Raw genomic sequence first — 24,455 nt, forward strand, 5'->3', positions numbered from 1 at the left:
CTGAAGTTAATTTTATATATTTTAAATGTGTTCATGAAACAAAGTTTTTACTATGACTGTCACATAAGGTCAGGTCTGGAATTTTCTACTTGTGGTATCATGTCAGCACTGAAAATGTTCAGATTTTGGAACATTTCAGATTTTCAGGTTAGGGATGCTTGACCTGTCCCCCTTCCTTTCTCCTTTCCTACCCTCTCTCCCTCTTTCTCCCCTTCTTCCTTCCTTCTTTCCTTGCTCTGTCTGGCCCCTAACTAGATTATATGCCTTTGAAGAGTCACATAGTTTTCATTTTTACACCAAGAGTGCCTTGCCTATTACTGTAGGCTCTTGATAAGCTGCCTGATGACATAATTTTATTATTGTCAACTTGGAGTTTTCTTAACAGACAACTGGCCCAATTAAGTAATTACTGTGAAAAAGAAATAAGATCGATAGTTCAAAACCAGAGTCATCATTTTGGTAGGCATTCCGTAACATTTAATTGACATGTAGTTTACAACCAAGTAAAGGAAGTTGACTCATTAGGGGTACATTTGACCACTATTTTCCTTGGAGGGGTCGCCAGGAAGTTACATAACGTAAAGTCAAACATTTTGTGGGAGCTTAATTGAGATTTCTTTATGACCGAGGCAAGCGTGTGGTACCATCTGCTTTGGAAGATGTCCAGGCTAAAACAACTGTGATTTCTGGGGCCTCGATGACTGTCTTTGATGGAGCAGACCCAGATTCGTCTCCTGAGGGGGATCTTTGTCATGCCCTCAGTTCACCTCTTTGCAGACATAAAGGGCCTGTCTGTCCTGCTCAGTTCTGCCCTGTCATTTATAAAAGGATCACTCTTCATGTTGTCAGAGGTGTAACTTCAGACTCTGCTGCCGTCACTTGACAGGTGCCAGGTTGGGAGAGGTGCCATTCAGGAGGATTGACAGAGGTCTTGCTGTTCATCCCTCGGGTTCCCAGGTGTGCCCAGGGTAATGACAGAAGCACTTGAAAGCAAGATCTTGGTCAGATACATTCAGGAAGCAGAGTTAAAGTTGATTAGGTTTATTTGCTTCTAATTTGACGGTTTCCAAGAGAGGCATCACATTTCCCAAATGTATTTGATCATACACCATTTTTCACAGATTATCTTCTGGGACTTGTAAAAGCAACAGCATCCTTTATACCAGTCGTTCTTAAAACTTTTTGGGCTCAGGACCCCTTTACACAATAAAAGTTTTCAAGAACTCCAAAGTGACTGTGGATGATATCTATAGACATTTACTGTATTAGAAGTTAAAACAAATTTGAAAAATGTTGATAAATCATCAAAAAATCAATAACAGGCCGGGCGCAGTGGCTCACGCCTGTAATCCTAGCACTCTGGGAGGCCGAGGCGGGTGGATTGTTTGAGCTCAGGAGTTTGAGACCAGCCTGAGCAAGAGCGAGACCCTGTCTCTACTAAAAATAGAAAGAAATTATCTGGCCAACTAAAAAATATATATAGAAAAAATTAGCCGGGCATGGTGGTACATGCCTGTAGTCCCAGCTACTCGGGAGGCTGAGGCAGTAGGATCGTTTAAGCCCAGGAGTTTGAGGTTGCTGTGAGCTAGGCTGATGCCACGGCACTCACTCTAGCCCGGGCAACAAAGCAAGACTCTGTCTCAAAAAAAAAAAAAAAAAAAAAATCAATAACAAACCCATGTAGGTTAATATGACATACTTCTGTGTGAAAAATTTATTTTTTAAGACAAAAAATAATAATTTGCAAATCTCCTTAATGTCTGGCTTAACAGAAAACAGCTGGATTCATCCATGGAGTTTTGTTTGTTTGTTTTGGTTGGTTTTTTGTTTTTTGGGTTTGAGACAGAGTCTCATCCTGTCACTGAGGCTGAAGTGCAGTGGCGTCATCATAGCTCACTGCAACCTCAAACTCCTGGGCTCAAGTGATCCTCCTGCCTCAGCCTCCTGAGTAGCTGGTACTATGGGCCCACCACCATGCCCAGCTAATTTTTTTTATATTTTGTGGAGATGGGGTCTTGCTATGTTGACCAGACAGGTCTTAAACTCCTGGCTCCAAGCGATCCTCCTGCCTTGGCCTCCCAAAGTGCTAGGATTACAGGTATGAGCCACTGTGCCCAGCCTTCATATCTGCTACTTTTGATCTGTTGCTATGTTACACACTGTGTGGCCTATAGAAAACACCTCTGCAGACACTCAGGAAGAGAGTACAAAAGGCAAAAAAGCTTTACTAGTAGTATAAAAATAAGTTTTGACCATGCAGACTTTCTGAAAAGTTTTCAGAGACCTCTAGAGGTCCCTGGACCATACTTTGAGCCCACATTTTTCCCTTCGATTTTAGACCTTTTGAGAATAGTGTATCTGGATTGCATTACTCCCCTAAAGAGTTACTTGTAGGGAACTGTGCTTTGGCTTGGCCTTATTGAGGGGGGTTAGAAGGAGAGAGGAGACACTGATAACATTTCTTACCATTACTACTGAGATGAAGTGGTTGGGCCCTATATTTTCAATGTCAAACAATATCCCCTTTAGGAAGACTTGAACTGACATTTTTTAAATCTCGGAACTAGAAATAGCAACATTGCTTGGTATTTTTGTCCTGTGGACATTGAATTGTGTAACTTGATTCCCTCTTTCTGTTGGCTGATAGGAAGCTCAGCCACATTTGTGGTTCAGCTGTTTAAAGAGTGCCGAAGACCTTGTGCAATGCATCTGGGCCATAATGTTCACATCATTCTTTTTTCCCCATGCCCTTTCCTTCCTGCTTTCTCACTTCAGTTTTCTCATATATTTCATGTTAGACTCCATTTTAAAATGAGGCAGGGTGTAAATAATATGTATTCAGTGGAAGAGCCAGTTCTAGTCTAGTAAGGGAAATGAAGTAAATTCACAAACAAGATTCAAAAAATAGGGAATACTAAAATGCCTTTGAAGAGATCAGAGAATCAGTATACTAACAGTGGACATATGCAAACCCGGTGTCATGCTGGGCATCCTGGATAGCAACAGGCTTTACCTGTCCTTACAGACATTTGCAGCTCTCTCTGCCCAACATTTTATCCCCTCTCTCATGGTCACATCTACCCCTACCCACCACCCCTACGTGTGCTCCTCCCTCTCCCATTCTCTCTCCCCACTTGGGTGGAGCTGACTTCACCCTGTGCTCCAAGAGTAGGCATGTGGTCCGAGTCTGGCCAATCAGAACACCGTGCAAACTCCTAACCACAGGGATTGGATCCAGGATAGTCATGTGACCCAAACCAAGCTAATCTGGTCAAGGTAGAGTTAGTCTTGCCTCTTGGGTTGTGTGGTCAGACTAAAGGAGGAGCTCTTGTTCACCAGACTTAGAGCTACTGGCAGCCATCTTGCCACAATGAGGGCAGAGGTAGTTGGAGACTAACAGAGTAGAAGGGAACAATGGGACAGAAGCCAAGTCCTAATGATGTTATTCAAGCCTCCTGGACCCAATTGTATCGGAAGCAATGCTATCTCTGGATTAATAAAGTTAATAAAGTCCCTTTTTGTACCAATTTAGATTGGTTTTTTTATCACTTGCAACCAAAAAAGTCTTTGCAAGTGTCTTAGTTTGTTTGGTGCTGCTATAACAGAATACCTGAGATTTGTGATGAACAGAAATTTATTTGGCTTATGGTTCTGGAGGCTGGGAAGTCCAAGACTGAGGGGCAGCATCCGGTCCTGCTGTGTCAATACCTGGTGAAGGCAGAAGGGCAAGGGGGGTGGGGAGGCTGAACTCATCCTGTTACCAGGAACCCACTCCTGAGATAACAAACCCACTCCCACTCCCACGGCATCAATCCATTCATGAAGGCAGTGCTCTCATGCTCTGATCACCTCTTAAAGTTTCCACCTCTCAACACTATTGCATTGGGGGTTAAGTTTCCAGCACATGAACTTTGGGGGACACATTAAAACTGTAGCAACAAGGCATCTTGTTTTATATATTTTTAATTATTTTTCTGAAATGTATTCCACATGACATTTCTACCTTAAATAAAAGATGTCAAACATAATTTAGCCTTTTCTTATGACTTGGGCTTATTGTTACTGTGCAGTTATGCCTAACGGCTGTTGGGATGGCTCTGACAGTTAACCCTTCATTCTGTGATGGGGGGCGCTATACTTGTGAGATTTCTGGCTTTTCTGGTTTTCTTATCTCTGTCCTGTCTTACAGCTGTAGGGAGCAGACTCCAGCGGCTCTGATTTGCTGCTTCTAATCTGCAGTGAGCTTGGAAAGCAGTTAGCCAAAATGCTGGAATCTAGCATCAAGTGAAAGCAAATGCTTTTAATGTGGGTTTAGAGGCTCTGGTATGGATAAATTGCAATGGCTTTGTGACATTTTGGCTGCCCTGAGGTTTTTTGGTATTTGCTTTCTGTTTCTGCCTTGTTCTGGATAGATGAGGTTTCCTGAGGTTTCTGTTGGTTAAGTTTTCACCATAACAAGACTTTCACACTAACGGATTGTGCAGTGTGAGCAAAAGAGCTAGGTTTAAAACGTTTTATGACTTATCAAAGTTACTCAGTTTTCTTAAAAGAAGGAACAGTAACCCACAGCAGTATTTGGAACCTCAGGCTGAACTTCAACTTGTTTTTATTCTTTTCTGAAACAGCCCCTTTATTTTTCAACCTCTAATAGCATGCAGTGCCTTGCAAGGAGGGGAAGAAACGTAGTTGTATCAAAGGGAGTGGTTGACTTAAGGCAGATGTGGAATCAATTTGGACAAATGGGAGTTGCCAGCTTCTGTACTTTTCTGCTAAATATATGTGCCCTGGAATACATCGGAGCCACTTAAGCCTCATAAATACGATGCTGGAATATTGGGTAAACATGTGTAAGGGGCACACAGCTTGCCACCTCGGCTGAGCTAAGTGAACCCCCAAAGGGGTGCACTCCCTCTGAAAAGCTCAAATGAAGACAATAGTGTTGAGAAAAAAATAACCAATGTCTGCTTTTGAAATTACTAGCAAAATGGCAGCTCTGGTGATTTATCTTGTGGAATAAGCAAAATCTGCTTTCTAAGATGGCTATTTTTTATTTTTATTTTTCCTCTCACTGGATGTAGACTCACATTACAGACATAAAAATACCCAAGCACAAAACCCTTCTTTGGTTTTTGTCATCGAGAGAGCGGCACTGGTTTTCGCTGGTCTCTGCCTTTTGAAAGTGAGGTCTGTGGCTTTGGGGAACAAGTTAAGCAGTGGGCTGGGAATCCCCAATGGGTCACCTCTGTTTCTTCGCTGACTAAATGTGTGACTCCTCGGTCAGTTTCAGCTCCCATTAACTCAGCACCAGCTCTTGCCAAACAGTGATTCTCAGTGACGATGTGAGTAATTGCAGTGAGTGAGTGTCAGAGGCCCTGGTCCAGCCAGTCCCCAAGGCCCTGGCCTCCTGGATGTGTTTCCAGTACAGGAACAGGAAGGAAGACAGATGAGAGCGGGTGCTTCTCTAGTCTCTAGAATTGCCTAACACGATTACACAGGCAGGGTAGGTGTCATGGGCTGAATTGTGTCCCCTTAAAATTCCTATGTTGAAGTCCTAACCCCCAATACCTCAGAATGTGACTATATTTGGAGACAAGGCCTTTAAAGAGGTAATTAAGGCAAAACGAGGTCATAAGTGTGGTCCCTAATCCAATATGACTGGTGTCCTTATTAGAAAAGAAAATTGGCACACAGACACACAGAGGCACAGCGACGTGAAGACACAGGGAGAAGAAGGCTGTCTAAAAGCCAAGGAGACAGGCCTCAGAAGAAACCAGCGCTGCCAACACCTTGGTATCAGTCTTCCAGCCTCCAGAATGGTGAGACAATAGATTTCTGTTGTTTAAGCCACCCAGGCTGTGGTCCTTTGTTGTGGGGACCCTGGCAGACTGATACAGTAGGTGCGCAGTCAACGTCTGCTGGTAATAAAATCACAACACAAGGTAGCCACGCCACTTTCTGGGAAATGATCAGTGTGAACTTACAGAAAGCCAAGGAGGGAAGTGATCCTGCAAAGCTGGTCGGATCAGGGGAAGCCTTTTGTGTGGTCGGATCAGGGGAAGCCTTTTGTGGAGGACAAATTTAAAACAGGTCTGGAAATAACTGTAGTATTTAGAAAGGTGACGAGAAGAGAAGAGGGTGTCCCAGGATGGAAGGTGGAGAGGGGCGTGGAGAAGCGCAGGAAGGCACTGTTGGCGCTTCGAGGGCCACGCGGGGGTGGGGGCTAACCGGGGGGCCACGCAGGGCAGTGATGTGGGAAGAAGGTAGGCAGAGTAACCCTGTGGAAGAAATACGGCCTCAGCTTAGGCCATGATCCCATGAGACTAAGAGATTCTGTTTTAGAGAAACATTCACAAGAAGTAATAGAGCAATTGTTAAAGGCAAGGAGGGACTCTGAAATTAGACCACCAAGTACAAATCCTGGCTCTGCTTACCAACTCTGTGACCTTACAGAAGCTACTGAATCTCTTTCTCATTCAATTTCCTCATCTCTACACTGTCACTCCTGTTCCCCCAATCTCTTCTAGCACTGCATGGTTTATACGTTTAATGTGACTATTGTTCTGCAACACTGCGTAATTCACTTATTTACTGTGTAGGCACTCCATGTTTCTTCTGTTCATCGACGTATCCAAGCACCTACCAATCAATGCTCGTTGAGTGAGTGGATGGATAGTCGCTGTGACTTTCAACAGTGAGATGCTCTGTGTCTAGTCTCTCCGGAAATGCTGTTGGTGTCCCACCCGCATCCCTTCTGCCTACCCTGGAGGTCATCTAGAGACAGTTCCCAAAAAGCAGATGCATCCTGGGTCTCGACGGGGCACCCACGGGGCAGGTTAGAATTGCTGGGGACAGAACCCCAGAGAGCAGCCTTCACCCAGCCAGGCTGGGCGTTGGTGGAGAAACACCCGGCTCCCTCGCTTCCTGTGGGGCTGAGCCCCAGTGGTGCGTGCAGCAGTCCACCCTCTGACACCCCTTACCTGCACTTCTGCTCTTCCCTGTCCGCTTCCCCCTCCCTGCAGCACCTCCCAAATAAACAACATGTACCTCAATCCTCGTTGCAGGGTCTGCCTTCAGCCTAAAGGAACTTGGACCAAGCCAGTCTCCTGGTGTGAAGTAGAAAGACGGCAAGCCACATTCTGAAAAATGGGCTTTAGGATTGATTGGCCAGTAGCGGAAACCTCAAATATTCACCCCTGAGGAAACTCACAGGATTCACCCCCTCAAGAGTTGTGGAACCAGACGGACTATGCAGGTCTTTTAGCCCAGTAGATCCCAAGACTTCTCACGATGGGTTATGGACAGATCTCCATTGCTAGGGAAGTAGTAACGGAGATCTAAGAACTGCTCTCTGCGTTCTCATCGCCTGAGAGAGATCATCCATTCACCTATGACAAAACCACGGGGGCTAAACGTTAACACTCATGTGGGGGCTGGAGGCATATCACCTCCATGTAGCACATTATTCTGATCAAAAGCTATTAGGGTTATGGATGTGTGATTAATTTTTACAAAGAGAGGAGACAACTTGTTAATTAATCAAGGGCTGTGGCGTTTGAAGGAGTCTTTAATAGCAGAGGTTTTGGTGTAAGCACATCTGGAAACCACTAAACTAGTCCCACCCTTCATTCTACACAGGAGGCATCTGGAGCCGGGAAAGCCACGGGGCTTGGCCAAGGCCACTCAGCTGGGGGGGAAGGGCTAGGGCTAGACCCTGGGCTTCCAGACTCCGCGTTTCATGTTCTTCTCACTTTACGTTGCGAGAGAAGGACACACTTTGGGGAATCTGGGATTGTTGTTTCATCTGGCGAATATTTTAACAGAGCCAAAATTTTCCATAAGAAGCACAGTGAGTAAATTTTACCCATTAGGAGATAAATTAGCTGCAATGAAAAAATGCTGAATATTTACACCACCGAAAGAACTTCTCTGTGGGAACAGCTGTGTGGAATATAAAGAATAATACTAAGGACACATTCACTCATTCCGAAAGCAGTGTGGTGTAATTACACACCTAGCATGGAACCTGCCCACAGAGCGCACAGTGCCTGACTCGCCCACCTTGGACAAAGCACAGCGCCCCCGGGACCTCTCTCTCCCAAGGTGTAAAGTGTGCAGGGGGGAGCTCATGATCTACCAGGCAGACTCAACGTTGCCATAGGATCCTGGGTCAGTCACTCTGTCACTCTCACCCTGTCCACGTCTGTTGATAGAGAATTGATTATAAGCTCTCTAAAGTCCCTTTTACAGCAACAATTCTGAGTCTCATGGCCTAGATGTTCCCACACATCCCTTCCAACTCTCACAATCTCTGATTTTATGGGATTTGGAATTGATTTGTTTCTGAGACTGATTTTTTTTTTATTTTTAGCCTAAGTAAAAATCAAATGACACCTTCCTTTCAGTCGGGCTAATCCCAAGCAAGCAGCTCGGAGATGAGCAAAGCAGTGTCAAGCAGACAAATAGAAGTGAGGGCAGCCGCAGCAGGAGATGTTCTGAAACCTGTTTCCTTTTAGCCAGAGGTGATCCCTGGGCAATTACTCTCATCCCATCAGTGTGATGGCAGGTAGGAAAGAGAGACCAGGGCCTTGCTCTGACGAATCCAAGAAAGGTTATGAGCAAGAGAGGTGTTAAAACATGGAGTCCTCAAAGCCTTCTTCTTAGCTTCCTTTTTGAAGGGAGGAGACTGCCTCAGGGGGTGTGTTGTTCTGGCCATTGTCTTCCTGGAACTCTGAGCAGGACCCCAGGTCACCACAGCCACCCAGCCTTGCTGGAGGTGAGTGGTCCAGGGGCAAGAACCAGGAACATAAGCTTTTGAAAGAATGCTGCCTGCGGTAAATCCTGCATTAAATCAAGACTTAACTCTTGATCTGTTTTGCAACATTTATGTGTGTATATATATGAGAGGGTATGGTGGTAAAACAATGCAATTGATTTCTGTTTTAGGCAGAACTTTTAGAAGTTATGTGGCCAAATGATCAATACCACAGATAGTCGAGTACATATACCGACGATGTCACCTCTGGTGAAATCATTTTTAGAATTCTCCTCTTAGATTTGCTTTCAGAGTTGAAAGCACAGTTTTTGGAATTTCCTCAATGGTAGAAAATCAAGGTCTTTTAGGGGTGAATTTGAATTTTGGAAATAGCCTTAAGTCATTTGGAGCAAAGTCTTGTGGATAAGGCGGGTTCTCTGGCTGTTAAAACAGGCAGGAGAACACTGCCTGAAATATATGGAAGGAATGAGAGGATTAGAAAATCACCATTTTGCAAGTCCTAGGGAAATAATTGATTGAGACAACAGTTGTCAATGGATGAACACAGTGGATGAAAGGTTTCTGAGAAACTTGACCGTGAAGCGATCAGGCCGTAACTACCTAAACCAATGATCAATCTTAGCATCACTGGAAATAGGACATTGTGTGTCTCCTGCTGTCTGCGACATGTGGCACGAAGTCCCACCAGGGGTTCCTGCCAAAAATGCCCGTCATGCTCCTAGAGCTGACTGCCATGTACAGGGAATATGAAGGAATGAGGGAATCAACTTAAAAATAACTTAAATGATACCACAGAGAGGCAAAAACACAAATCCAGAGTGTGGGTAATTTTACAGGACACCTGACCCAGTTTCTCCAAGTCAGTGGTGTGAAAGAAAGACAGCCGTGGAGGGATTGAAGGTTAAAAGAATGGAGAGCCATGGCAACCAAATGTGTGATACAGGAATCTTTTGAACAAATCGGCTGTAAAAGGAGCACTTTTGAAATAATTGGGGAAATTCACTTAAGAACAGGACATAAGACAATGTTAAAGAATCATCGTGCATTTTGTTAGGTGCAATCATGACTTTGTGTATCTTGTGAAAACAATGTGGACCGTGTTTTAGAGCTGCATATTGAAGAATGTGGGGGTGCAATATGCATAAAATAACATTTACTATCTCCCATTTTTAAATGTACTGCTCAGAAGTGTTAAATACATTCATACCATTGTGCAGCCAATCCCTAGATTTCATTTTCCAAAACTGAAACTTTGTACCCATTAAACAACTCCCAATCCCCTCCCTCCCAAGCCCCTGGCGACCATACTGCGTCTGTCTCTGTGCATCTGGCTACTCTATGCACCTCCTATAAGTGGAATCATACAGCATTTGTCCTTTTATGACAAGCTTATTTTACTTACTGTAAATGTCCTCATGGTTCATCCATGTTGTAGCATACACCAGAATGTTCTTCCTTTTTAGACTGAATAATATTCCATTGTATGTATATGCCATTTTTTTTAATCCATTCATCTGTGGATGGTCTCTTGGGTCACTTTTAGCTACTGTGAATCATGCTGCTATGAACATGGGTGTGTCATTATCTCCTTGAGAACTTGCTTTCAATTATTTTTAGTATATACCCAGAAGTGAAATTGCTGGATTATAATTTTATGTGTGATTTTTTGAGGAACCACCATAATGTTTTCCACTGTGGCTACATTGTCACCAACAGTGTACAAGGGTTCCAATTTCTCCACCTTCTTGCAAATACTTGTTACTTTCTGGTTTTTGTTGTTTTGTTTTTTATAGTAGCCATGCCAATGGGTGTGAGGTGTTACGTCCTTGTGGTTTTGCATTTCCCTAATGTCAGCCTGATTCATTATCTTTAACGCTGCTCCCTCGCTAACGCCTGATCAGGTTTGTCAGTTTCTTAAGGGTTTTGTGTTTTTCAAGTGTACCGAGATATTCATTACTGGCTTCTCTTTACAAATTCTGGAGGCCAAGGGCTTTTCTGACAGACATATTGTAAAGTTGCCAATCCCAGACAGTCGGTTTCTGACATGCAGCAGTGTGACAGACAATCAGGAAAGTGAAGGTGGGGAGGCCAATTCAATCTGGCTCCGGCATCTGTGCTTCTCGGCGATGTGTTTGCAGTGGGCTTGTCTTCTTCTAGTGAGTATTTGTGGAGGTTTTAGGTATTGCTTTTTATAGATATTGCTTTTATATTGGGCAGAATTCGGTAATTTCCCAGAGGGACAGAGTCTCTGAGGGGTAAGCGTGTTCTTTAAAATGTCCAACCTCATCAGAATGTATTATTAAGGAAGAGCTGTGTGAACATGTAGCAGGAAATTAATCCAGAAAGAGGGTACAGTGGGTACAAAGACCTTAAGGTGGGAACTCACTTGGAACCTCCAGGCAAGGGCAAGGAGGCCAGCGCGGCTGCAGGGGTAAGGAGAGAGGCAGTAACCATGGTGAGGAAGGATGTATTCGTTTCCCAGGGCTGCCATAGCGAAGTACCACAAACTGAGTGGCTCAAATGACACGCATTTATTGCCTCACAGTTCTGGAGGCTGGAAGTCTGAAATCAAGGTACGAGCAGGCTTGGTTCCTTCTAAGGGCTGTGAGAGAGAATCTGTTCCATGCTTCTCCCCTGGCATTTGGTGATGGCCCACAACCCCTGGTGTTCCTTGGCTGGTGGATGCATTGTTCCGTAGTCTGCCTCTGTTCTCGCCGTATGCATCTGTCTTTGGGTCCGAATTTGCCCCTTATGAGGGCACTGGTCATATGGGACTAGTGGTCCACTCTACTCCCATATGGCCTCAGCTTACCTAATTACATCTGCAACTGCCCTATTTCCAAATAAAGGCACATTCTGAAATACTTAGGATTCGCACTTTAACATATCTGGGGGGAACACATTTCAACCCATAACAAAAAGCAATACTTTGCTGAATTGGGGAGCTAAAAAATGTATTATTTAACCATAAAATAGCAGAAGTCCACATTGGAAAAAGGCACAGAGATCATACAGCTGCAGGGTTGCTAAGCCTAGAAGTTTAGGATCTGGAGCCAGAGCGATCAATGAAACCAGGAGATGAAGGCCACAGGAACACTTGCTGAGTCCCCTGTGCAGTTGGGCTTGTTCAGACATGCATGAGGGTCTGTTCTCTGACCAGTGGGTGGCAATGTGGCATAGCAGGATAAATGGCAAAAGCAGGGCTCCGAACTAGACTGCCTGGGTACAAATCCAAGTGCACTCATTCACAGCTGTTGATGTTAGGCAAGTTACTTACCCTCTCTGTTTCTTGGTTTCTTCATCTGAAAATTGGGGAAAATAATAGAATCAGTCTCAAAGGGTAATCAAGAGGATTAAATTTGCCAGAACAGGCTGGACACAGTGGCTCACACCTGTAATCCCAGCACTTTGGGAGGCCAAGGCCAGAGGATCACTTGAGACCAGGAGTTTGAGACCAGCCTAAGCAACATAGCAAGACCCTGTCTCTACAAAAAATAGAAAACTTAGTCAGGCGTGGTGGCACACACCTATAGATAGTCTCAGCTACTCAAGAGCCCGAGGCAAGAAGATTGCTTGAGCCCAGGAGTTTGAGGCTGCAGTGAGCTATGATGACGCCACTGCACTGGTAACAGAGTGAGATCCTGTCTCAATCAGTTAATCAACCAATCAATAAAATAAATTTGCCAACGTAGGAAAACAGCTCACAATGGTGCTTGTCGCCCATCACTGCCCGCCTCGTGTTGGTGGGTATCATTATTAGGTAACGCAGGGGAACAGTCCTGCTCCCTCATCCATCTTGCGAGAGGAAGAGAGGCACACCAAGTGGAAAGACGGTTCATTCAAATGCAAATGAAAAGAAGTTGATGAAGATGCTATTTTCAGAGGCTGGGGTGAAGCACGCAGGCACTAGCAACAGCAGGGGGTGGGAAGGGCACGGGGAGGAAGTGGGGTTGGGATCTGGTGGAGCCACAGGGAATGAGGCCTCCGACAAGCTGTAGCTGGAGGAAGGGGAACAGCCACTGCTGCAGGGAGGCTCAGCAGGGAGAGAGTGTAGGAACAGAGCCTTCTTCTTCCCTCTCCTCCAACTTCCCACCCTGCTGCTGACTTCCCAGTGTTCATTTTCCACGGGCCACGCCCAACTGGAAATCAAAGGGCAGAGAAATCGAGCAGATTCTATGTCCCAGAAGGACAGAGTGTGGATCTGAGGTGAGTGCAGAATTAACAGCACACCCCCAAACGCCGATCTCACCCGGGAATCCAGAGCAAGACCATGAAGGCAGGGTCCGTCCGTTCCCTGAGCCACACCAGAGTTCCAGGGGCTTCCTGCTGTCAGATTGGAGCCACACGACTAGTTGGGGGCCAGTGGACTGTGAGTAGGAACTGTGAGTAGGACTGTGAGTAGAAATGACAGGTACCACTTACTGGCCACAGCAATTAAGAGCCAGTGTGCCTCCTTCATCCGTCTTCCTGTCTCACAACGACACAGTGATCCTGGAGGCCACAGTTTCGGGGTGGCGTAGCTTCAAGCTGGAGGAGGAATGCTCTGCTTGTGTCAGACTTAACGTAAATGGAAAGGAAACTTTTACTGGGTTAAGCCTCTGAGATTTGGGGGTGTATCTGTTACAGCAGTGTGGCCTTTCATGTCCTAATGCAGAAGGAGCTGAACTTGGCCTGGAGATGTTCCAGGCAGTGTAGAAAAAGCACTGAGAGTTGGAAATATGTTAGAACTCATTTAAAAGAAAAAAAACTCCCACCCCCATGCCAGGGGCAGTTGGAAGTTGACTACACTTGCTTCCTAAGGGTCCGGCTGTGTCACTGGAGTGGGTCTCATGGAAGAAGCAGTGGAGCAGTGGGCGGGGCGGGGTAAGCGGGTCTGAGGCAGGGGAGGGGCCAGGTGTTGGGGGAGGGGGTGGGGGAGGGGTACTTTTCACAGCATCCCCAGCCTGGCAAAGGCTCTAATTAGAAATGATATGTTTCAGCATTGGACTATTTTTTTCTTGTAGGAGCCCAGGGGCTAAGGTACATATATACCCTTTGATGATCTGTTTGTGTTGTGAACATCAAAGGGTAAGGAGGGGCCCTTTTTGAAATTTAAATGCAAGGCTTTATCTCTCAGTGTCTTGCTGGTGTTTTAAATTACTGCCTAGCACATCCCAGGGCTCACAAAGGGGCCAGAAGGAAGCAGAGGCCAGACTTTCGAGCCTGGCTGAGGGGACAGGTACTGGGGCAAGTCTGAGGGTGAGTCACCACCCTGAGCCCAGTGGTAGGCACAAGGACTGCTGGCCACAGGCCAGGGCACAGCCAGAGTCCAGGGGTCATGCAGTGTCAGCGGTGGGGCTCCTGGCCCCGGAAGCCCAACACCAAGAGAGATTAGGACTGGAGACCCAGCCAGCAGCAACCTCCCACCTTGGTCAGCCTTTGCCTGGACCTCGGGCTGAGGCTTTGGGGGGTGGATTCATGGGACCCCGACATGGCCAGCAAGAAGTAGCTGAGGTAGAAGAAGTAAGACAAGGCTGAGAGAGGGGACCCAGGAGAGAAAATTTGGAGCGAGCAAGGGAGCTGGGCTAGATCCTTTCCCAGGAAGATGCATGGCTGAGCTGGCGGGACCCCTGGTCTCCTAACCGGGACATTGTGAGCACTGTCCCTCGCCCCACAGAGCCATTAGAACTACATGGAGAAAACAGGGAGCTTTAAAAAAAGCTGATGCATAGCCCGTACTCCCAGACCCACCCTAGTTGGAATCTTGGGGGGTTTACAAGCTCCTTGGTGATGCTAAAGTGTAGCCAGGGCTGAACGCGCTTGCATGAGGATGGAAGTTCTCAAAGTGTGGCCCCCAGGCCAGCAGCATCAGTATTGCCTGCCTGCTACTGTGTTAGGGACTGAATGTTTGTGTCCCCGAAAAATTCAGTTACCCCTAATCCCCAAGGTAATGGCATTAGGAGGCGGGGCCTTTGGGAGTTGATTAGGTCATGAGGGTGGAGCCCGCGTGAAGGGGATTAGAGTCCTTGTGGAAAGGACTCCAGAGGGCTCCAGCATGTGAGGATGTAATGAGAAGACAGCTGCTGGAAACCAGCGAATGGGCCTCACCAGACACCAAATCTGCCGGCACCTTGGCACCTTGATCTTGGACTTTTCAGCCTTCAGAACTGTGAGGAATAAATGTTTGTTGTGTTAAATTAAGTTTAGCCTAAAGCTGCTTCCTTACATATTTTAAGTTCAGCCTGAAGATTTCTCCAGGTAAACAGACTGCAAACTACTCTTGTACCAATCACCAAATGCCGGCCAATCATAGGTGGCCAGCCGTGCAAACTGCGTTCAAATAAGGCCAACGCCAAGCTGTAACCAATCCAGCCATTTCTGTACCTCATTTCCACTGTCACTTTCCTTTTGCTGTCTGTAAATCCTCTCTGACCACCGGGCAGCTCAGAGTCGCCCTGAACCTATATTCTCATTCCATGGGCTGCCCGATTTGTGAATAGTTCTTTGCTCAATGAAACTCTGGATGAGAGTAACATTCGAATCAGTAGATTGAGTAAAGCAAATTTGTATAAACTCAATTTCTTTTCACATCTGTTTAAGACACCCAGTCCGTGGTCTGTTTGGTACAGCAGCTTGAACTGGCTAAGACAGCTGGGAACTTGTTGGAAATACACCTGAATCGGGACTGTGGGGGTGGGGCCCAGAGTCTGTGCTGCAGCAAGCTGCAGGTGGCTGCCAGGCACCTGGCGTTTGAGAACCACCGCCGCACCTGCCACGCAGACTGGCCGTCCTCTGCGACAGTGGCACAGTTAACTGCTGACGTTTGTGGAGTACCTGCTGTGCTAGGCGCTTTCCATGTTTTATCTCATCTAATAGACCTCACAACATAGCTAAGAGGGAGAAACTGTGACCCCCACTTTCTAAAGGCTGCCCAAGGCACACCAGCTGGTCAGACAGGGGGCTGAGGCTTTCTGCCAGGTCTCCAGAGCTCCAGTGGTCCTAGCTACTCCCCGAGGCAGGGACTTTATTCTTCTCTGACAATTGGGAAATACCCTGAGCAAGGGATGATTCCAAAACATGGAAGGGATGAGACAGCTGGGCCACTGTGTGTTCGTGGGATCTCGATCTCCCTTCTCCTCGGGCCCCTGCTGTCTCAAAGAGAAGCAACGCTCTGTGAAGCTCTGGACGTGTTGCTACCACTCTGCTCCTTCCCGAGGACCACACCTTTGAAAGCACGCCAGCTGTTTCTTTCCATCTCGGCCTCGCGGCCGCCCCTGCCTTGCTTAGAACAGTTCTGGGAGCCAAGCAACTCTGTACACCTCCGCAGGGTGCAGGGCCACCTCTGCCCCCTGGGTGATCTTCACAACATGTCCTGAGAAGTAAAGAAGGTGAAAGATGATGCCTCAGAGCATGAGGAAGACCCGGGAAAGTTTCCTGTCGCTTTCTCTGTACACAGAATGCACTGGGAGGCAGGACAAGGAGTGACTGAGGAAGTAGTAGGAATCCATTTGCTCAAGGAACTTCCATTGGCATTGTATGAGTGGGCTTCTCCAGAGAAACAGAACCATTGGGAGAAAGAAAGAGAGTGTATTCTCCTGATGGTGCTGTGTGTATGTGCGTATGTGTGTACCTACCATATATGCACCCAGGAGAGCCCATAGTGTAAATCTATTCTGAAATCCAGCAGGCTGGAGACCCAAAGAGAGCTGATCCTCCAGTCCGAGTCTGAAGGTGGGAAAATGTCCCGGCTCAAGCAGTCAGGCAGGAGGAGTTCCCTCGTACTCAGCCTTTTTGTTCTACTCACGCCTACTGTTGGGAGGATGTATGTCCACCCCTAACGGACGGGGCAATTTGCTTTACTCAGTCTACTGATTCAAATGTTAATCTCATCCAGAAACACACTCATGGACACACACAGAATAGTGTTTGGCCAAATATCTGGACACCCTGTGGCCCAATCAAGTTGACACTAAAATCCACCATCACAGACATCACAGGGTTTTCCTGTGGACTGGGCTTCTTGACCTTAGTACTATTGACAGTTTGGGCTCGATGATTTTTTGGTTGGGAGGGGGACTGCCCCATGCACAGTGGGATGTTTTGCTGCATCCCTGGCCTTTACTCACTAGACGCCAGCAGCTCCCCTCCCCAACTGTGACAACAAAATGTCTCCAGACATTGTCAAATGTCCCCTGGGGAAGCAAAATTGCCCCCAGTTGAAAAATAACCACTGCTGCAGAACTAGAGGCTGGGAAACCGCTCCTTCCTCTAAGTCACGCTTGTCACCTGCTTAGTGTCCGGGAGGGGCTGCTCAGGGCAGAGGAGGATCAGTGCTCAGAGGACTGGCATCACAGGAGTTTGCTAGCACCTGATGGAAGCTACCTAAGGACACTGGGCAATGGTGTTACTATTAGACCACAGTCACAGATCAGCGTTCTGTGTTTTGGAGGAATCTAGTAAAAGCAGATTCTGATGGCCTCCTAGCCACAAGGATTCCCCTGGGGCCACGATCTATGCTACCTCCCCCTCCTTTCTCCTGGCAATAGACCCAGCCCCTGGGACATGGGACCTAAGCTGAGCCAACCACAGCACCTCCTGCCCCAGCCCCAGTGATTGGTCCTAGTGGTGGTCAGGTGACACAAGCCAAGCCAATTAGAGTCCTTCCCAAGACTTTGGCACTGGAGCTGGCACATAGAAGTGGCTTTTCTCCTTGGCTGAGGAGCTATGAGAATGGGGGTGCAAAGAGTATAGGCAGTTTTGTTTCCTGCTGCATGAAGTAAGCTGGTCTGAAAGGATGATGCAGTGGGAAATGGAGAATAGAGAAAGAAAGTTCCAGTAATACTGGAATTCCTGATTCCAGGAGCCCCTAAGCGCTTCTTCTCCCCTGCCCTTCTTGTGTTTTTATTGTGTGAGACAAGAAATTCAGCCTTTTGCTTAGTATGTTGTGATTTATAATAAAAAATATATATTTGATCTTTGGCCCAGTTTCCTGGGATATACCTCCTAAAATCCTCGAAATCTCAGGAGTGATAAGTGTCTTTTTTGTGCTAATGAGATGACAGGTGGCTGGGATCCCCTAGGTAGCTTCAGGATGGGGACAGGTCACAGGAAAGATCCAGGCATGATTAGAGGGTTGGGACTTTTCAGCCCCATGCCCCACTTTCCAGGCAGGGAAGAGAGGCTGAAGGATAGATGAGCTGATCACCAATGGCTAATGACTGAATCAGTCGTGCCTCCATCATGAAGCTTTCATAAACCCCCACAGGACTGGGTTCAGGGATTCCAGGAGCTTCCGGGTAGCTGAACACAGGGAGTTTCCTGGAGGATAGTGTACCCCATAGAGGGCATGGAAGTTCTGCACCCCTTGCCACATGCCTTGCCTTGTGTATCTCTTCATCTGGCTGTTCATTTGTATCCTTTAAAATATCCTTTGTAATAAGTGTGTAAGTGTAAGTAAAGCGTTTCCCTGAGTTCTGTGAGCCACTCTAGCAAATTAATCAAACCAGGCAGGAGGTCATGAGAACTCCAACTTATAGCTGCTTGGTCAGACATTCCAGAGGCCTGGACTTGTGACTGGCATCTGAAATGGGAGACCGTCTTGTGTGACTGAGCCCTTGACCTGTGGTATCTGATGCTGTCTCCAGGTAGATAGCATCAGAGTGAATTGAACTGGGGGACCCTGCTGGTGGCTGCTGGAGAATCTGCCATAGAATTGCTTACTGGTGGGGGAAACCCACACACATCTCGTCACAAAAGTACTCTGTGTTGTGTTGTGACAGTAGAGTATAGTAGGAGAAAAAACTGTTGTTGTTTTTGTTTTTTCCCCACACATAAGTATATGTTAGATTTCTGTTTCCTGCATCAGGGGAGGCTTGAGTTAGGCCTGGGATTCGGGGGAGTCCGAGGGAGGCACCCAGGGCCGCACGTTTAAGGAGGCTCTCATTCTTAGCACGGGCCCGTGCAAGCGCCAGGCTGGCATGCCACATGGATGCCTTTTACACTCTGTGTCCTTGACACTTCTCTTGCTCATTCTTCCTGGCCCTGGGTGGTAATCACAGCATTTCATCAGAAATGGAAGTTCTGACTTTCTGTAAAGTGTTTTGGGGAACTCAAAACTATAATTGTGCACTGACTCCTTTGCTTGTTCATTTGTTAAACAAATATTGAGTGCCTACTGGGTACCCAATGCTGTGACAGATTCTGTAGATGAGGTTTCTGTCTCTGTGAGGCTGACAGCTGGCCAGGAGGACAAATGTTGGAAAAACAATAACTTGAGTGATTTATCTTGGAGAACGGGAAGTGTGGCATGCGGTAGGCATGTGTAGCAAAGGAGGAAGACCTGGAAGTGGATGCTTGAGCTCAGAACTAGAGCAGAAATGTGATTTGGCTTGCTGTGTTGGCATGCGTGTGTGTGTGTGTGTGAAGGAAGGAAATCCCAGATAGAGAGGAAACGCGTGCCCAGACATTCTATATAGCCACTCAGTAGACACTGTTCACAGCCTGTCAGGAATCAGGCATAGGTCAGCCCTCATGGAAGGCCTAGGACATTATGGTACACTACTGTAGACTTTATAAACACTGTACACTTAGGCTATAGTAAATTTATACAAAAAATTTTCTTTTTTCAGTAATAAATTAAATTTAGCTTGCTATAATTTTTTTACTTAATACATTTTTTTAATTTTTAAATGTTTTGACTCTTTTGTAATAACACAGCTTAAAACATGAACACATTGTACAGCTGTACAAAAATATTTTCTTTATATCTTTATAAGCTTTTTACATTTTTAATTTTTTTAAATTTTTTACTTTTTAAACATTTTTGTTAAAAACTAAGACTCGGGTCATCCACATCATTGTCTTCCTCCCCCACTTGTCCCAGTGGAAGGTCTAAAGGGGCAATAACATGCATGGAGCTGTCGTCTCCTGCGACAACAATGCCTTCTTCCGGAACACCTCCCAAAGGACTGCCTGGGGCTGTTTTACACTCAACTTTTTTTTTTTAATAAGTAGAAGAAGTAAAGTCTAAAATAATGATAAAATATATATTAATGGTATAGTAAGTATAGTAACATAGTCATTTACTATCAAGTATTATGTACTGTGCATAATTGTACGTGCTAGACTTTTACACAACTGTCTGTACCGTAGGTTTGCTTTCACCAGCACTCCCCAAACAAGTGCATGATGCATGGTGCTACAACATTGTGTTGTCTGTGACATGTCACTAGGCGATAGAAAATTTTCAACTCCATTATAATCTTATGGACCCCCCATTATATATGTAGTCAGTTGTTAACTGAAATTATGCCACACATGACTGTACAAAAATAAAAAACAGTAATCCCTTCCTGACCTCCACCCCTATTTCCCTCTGGACAGGCAAACACTCTTTTAGGTTTTTTTCCCTGGTATAAACCTTGTTACACTGCCATTTCTTGATTCAATTAATTTTAGACTTTATCTCCTGGCTTCCTACTTTGGTACACGAGGATTTAGCTTTCTAAAAATCCCTTCTGCCCCTTTGGCCACTCTCTAAATATGGGTTTATCACAATTTTGGTCAAAATAATATTTGGTGTTTTCAATATTCGATGTGTCCCTGCAATCAAGAAACTCATGCCTTTTAGTTTGGGCAATTTTTCTTATTTCTTTAACAATTTTCTCCTCAGCACTGAATTTATTATTTCCTCCATATTTAGAATGGTTCTTCATTCATCTTATTCTATAGTATTCATCTTACCCGCTTCAGAGACTTCCAGTATCCCAGAAAACATATTCACTTTTGTGCAACTTTTTATATTTCTATAGTTAATACTTGCATAATTTGATGACTTTTCTTTGAAACTCTGATTAAGTTTTCCATATCCTGCCACAGCTCCGTACAAAGTCTTTCTACACAATTTTCCATTTGGTCATCTCTGACAGATAATTTATTGTTGTCATTTCCCATCCCTCTCCCCTCAGACATCCTTCCATCTTTCTGCTCCCTAAGCCCACTGCCCAGCTATAGTCCTGAGATTTTTCTTCGCCCTCGTCCCAGGAATTCCCTTGCCTATCTCCTATGGCTCTCATTTTCTAGGTTTTCCTTTTTTCTTTATTCCTTCATTTTGACTAAGAAATATCTTCCAGGGGCCGGGCGAGGTGGCTCACGCCTATAATCCTAGCACTCTGGGAGGCCAAGGTGGGAGGATGGCTTGAGCTCAGGAGTTCAAGACCAGCCTGAGCAAGAGTGAGACCCCGTCTCTAAAAAAATAGAAAAAAAATTAGCCAAACAACTAAAAATAGAAAAAATTAGCCAGGCATGGTGGTGCATGCCTATAGTCCCAGCTACCTGGGAGGCTGAGGCAGGAGGATCACTTGAGCCCAGGGGTTTGAGGTTGATATGAGCTAGGCTGATGCCATGGCACTCTAGCCCAGGCAAGAGAGTGAGACTCTGTCTCAAAAAAAGAAAAAAAAGAAAAAGAAAAGAAAAAAAGGAAATATCTTCCAGTAGTTTCTAATAAAAGGCATAGGGAAAAACTTTTTTGAGACTTTGAATATCTGAAAATGTCCTTATGTATGTATGCTCATAGTTATTAATAGTTTGGCTAGGTATAGAATTCTAGGTTGAAAATTATTTTTTCCTTACATTTCTGAAGACATTGCTCTATTAAGTTTCTAGTGTTGTTTTTAAATGCCATCCTTAGTCCTCGTTGTTTGTGTACAACCTTTTTTCCTTCTCCCCGTCCACCCCTTCTCTCTCTCTCTCTTTCTCAGGAAGCTTTTGGTGTTTTGATGTTTTGCCATTTCACAAAGATGCACTTGTTTTCATTCATTGTTCTGGGCCTTTTTAATTGGAGGGTCTTTTTAATCAAGAAATTTTGAGCCTGAGTTTGGGTAAATTTTTCTGTATTTTTTTCTTTAGTAATTTCTACTGTATTGTATTCACTATTTTCTCTTTCTTGAGAACTCTTATCCATTGGAAGGTGATCCTTCTGGGTTGACATTTATAATTTTTTAAAATTTTTTTTTTGAGGCAGGGTCTTCCTCTGTTGCCCAAGGTAGACTACAGTGGCATCATCATAGCTCACTGCAACCTCCAATGCCTGGGCTCAAGTGGTCCTCCTATGTCAGCCTCCCAAGTAGCTGGAACTACAGGTGCTCACCACCATCCCTGGATAATTTTTCTATTTTTTGTAAAGATGGGGTTTTGCTACGTTGCTCAGGCTGGTCTTGAATTCCTGGCCTCAAGCAATCCTCCCACTGCAGCTTCCCTAAGAGTTGGGATTAAAGGCATGATCTACTGTGCCCAGCCAACATTTCTAGTTTTTTAAAATTTTTTCTTCTATATATTTTTTAACTTTCTGATAAATATATTTGAATTTTTCTTACAACTCTTTTGATTAATTTTAAATTCTAGCTCTTAGAATTGTTAATTTCCTGGAGCTAATTTTTTTTAGTCTATATGTTTTAATGATCCCTGACTGGCTGTTTTTACTTAAGATCAAGGATCTCAAAAGCTGATTACAAGCTCAAAGTTGATTAGAGTCTCTGTGGCCAGTGGGGTAGGGTAATTATCAGTTAGTGGACTTTATTCATGAGTCCACTCATGGTTAAGGGACTAGCTGATTATTTCAATAAGGATACCCAGTGTCAGGATCTGTAGGCCTATTCTGGATATGGGCAAGGGAAGGGGGCTGGAGATATCACCATTTAACAGATTTTTATTTCCTCATTTTTAGTTTAGCATCTCAGCCCCACCTTCTTCTGCACTTGGTGTCCTTGAGTCCAAGGCATCTCTGATTTATTTTTTCTAAAATTTATTCATTTTTATTTTATTTATTTATTTATTTATTTTATGCAGCCTCTAACTCCTGGGCTCAAGCAATCCTCCCACCTCAGCCTCCTGATCGTTGGACTATGGGTGCACGCCACCATGCCTAGCTAATTTTTAAAAATTTTTTTGTAGAGACAGTGTCACGCTATGTTGCCCAGGCTGGTCTCATACTCCTAGATCCTGATCCTCCTGCTTCAGCCTCCCAAAGTGCTGGGATTACAGGCATGAACCTCCATACCTGGACCCAGTTTTTCTAGAATTTATATCTCATATCTACACTAGAGGTGGGGTTGGAGGAGGTTGCCTAGCAGGTGAAGCAGGAGTGGGGACCTGGAAGGTGTGGCTGCTGCTTATTCATTTCTTCCAAGATGTCTCCTATTCTGTCCCAGAGCCACATCTTCCGTTTGCATACTCGGTGCCTCCCATTCCAGAGTGGGCAAATCATCTCGATTCTCTTCAGTATCCACCTTTCGGGCACTCAGGTACCCTCCCTGGTTCTACCAAGAGGCTGGTCATTCCTCTTGCAATTTCCTCCATTTGTTTTCCATTTTCACATATCATAGCTCAGGGTCACCATGATGCAGCAAAGATGTATTTTTGCTCCTTGCTGTTTGAGGTGATTTTTGAGACAAGAAGGGAGTGAGACTGTCATTTAGTCCACCATCCTGACATTCAGCAACCAAGTTAAACATTGCTTTCTTAAAGCCCCTCGGCTGTCAGTGTCAGTGGGGAGTGCATGTTAGCTGCATCTTCTCCTGGGGCGCTGGCTTCCTGCTTCAGGGTTGGCCCTTTCTTCCCCTTGACTTCTGGGGTTCCCCACCCTCCATTTCTGTTGCTCTTCATTTTCTCCTGCAGAGCAGTTCAGCCCTCTCTTTGTTCAGCCTCTTCCTTTCAGACTCAGTCCAGAAACCTTTCTTTTCAAATGGTGTATTAGTTTGCGATGGCTGCTGGGACAAGTTACCACAAACTGGGTGGCTTAAAGCAATACAGATATATTCTTTCTCAGTTCTGGAAGCTAGAAGTCTGAAATCAGGATGTCGGCAGGGCCATGGTCCCTCTGAAGGATCTAGGGAAGTGTCCTTCCTCACCTCTTCCTCCTTTCTGGGATTGTTGGCAATCCTGCCGCTCCTTGGCTTACAGCCACATCACTCAAGCACTGCCTCCATCGTCACATGGCATTCTTCCCATACGTGTGTCTGTGTGTCTCTGAATCTCCCTCTCCTTATAAGGATGCAAGTCTCATTGGATTTAGGGCCTGTCCTAATCCAGTATGACCTCATCTTAACTTGATTACATCTGGGAGGAGCCTATTTCCAAAGAAAGTCATATTCTGAGGTTCCCCATAGACATGAGTTTGGGAGAGACACTATTCAACTCTGTACAGATGATTTATGCAAACTTCTGCTGAACAAAGACTAGTCTCTCCCTTAGAACTCGTCTTCTAGATCTTAAAATAATACGTATATTTTCCCTTCTTGCCACAGTAATTCTTTAATCTTAGGCCTATCAGTTTTGTTTCTCCAATTATTTTGAAGTGACATTAGCTAGGGCTCAGTGCTTGGTAACTCTTTACATTCCCACAGTGCCTCGTTAGTGCTACGCACACAGGTACTTAGTGAATATTAGAAAAGAAACTTTGGTTGTTTGCTCAGTGCCCTGCTTTATCTGGTGCTTTGATGGGAAAGTGTCTCTAAGAACACTCCCTCCCAGGGCTTTTACACTTTATAGTTCCCATGGACAACCTTCTTGTGGGTCCCTGTGATAACTGAATAAATTCATACTCAGCCCAACACAAGAAGCCCTTCACAAACAGTGTGGGGGCTTCTCTAGTCTCATCCGCCATTTAGCCTTTGCTGTCTCTGTCAGTGCTCCAAGTCAGCTGGGC

Source organism: Lemur catta, chromosome 4, assembly GCF_020740605.2.
Source record: "Lemur catta isolate mLemCat1 chromosome 4, mLemCat1.pri, whole genome shotgun sequence".
In the NCBI taxonomy this organism is placed as follows: Eukaryota; Metazoa; Chordata; class Mammalia; order Primates; family Lemuridae; genus Lemur; species Lemur catta.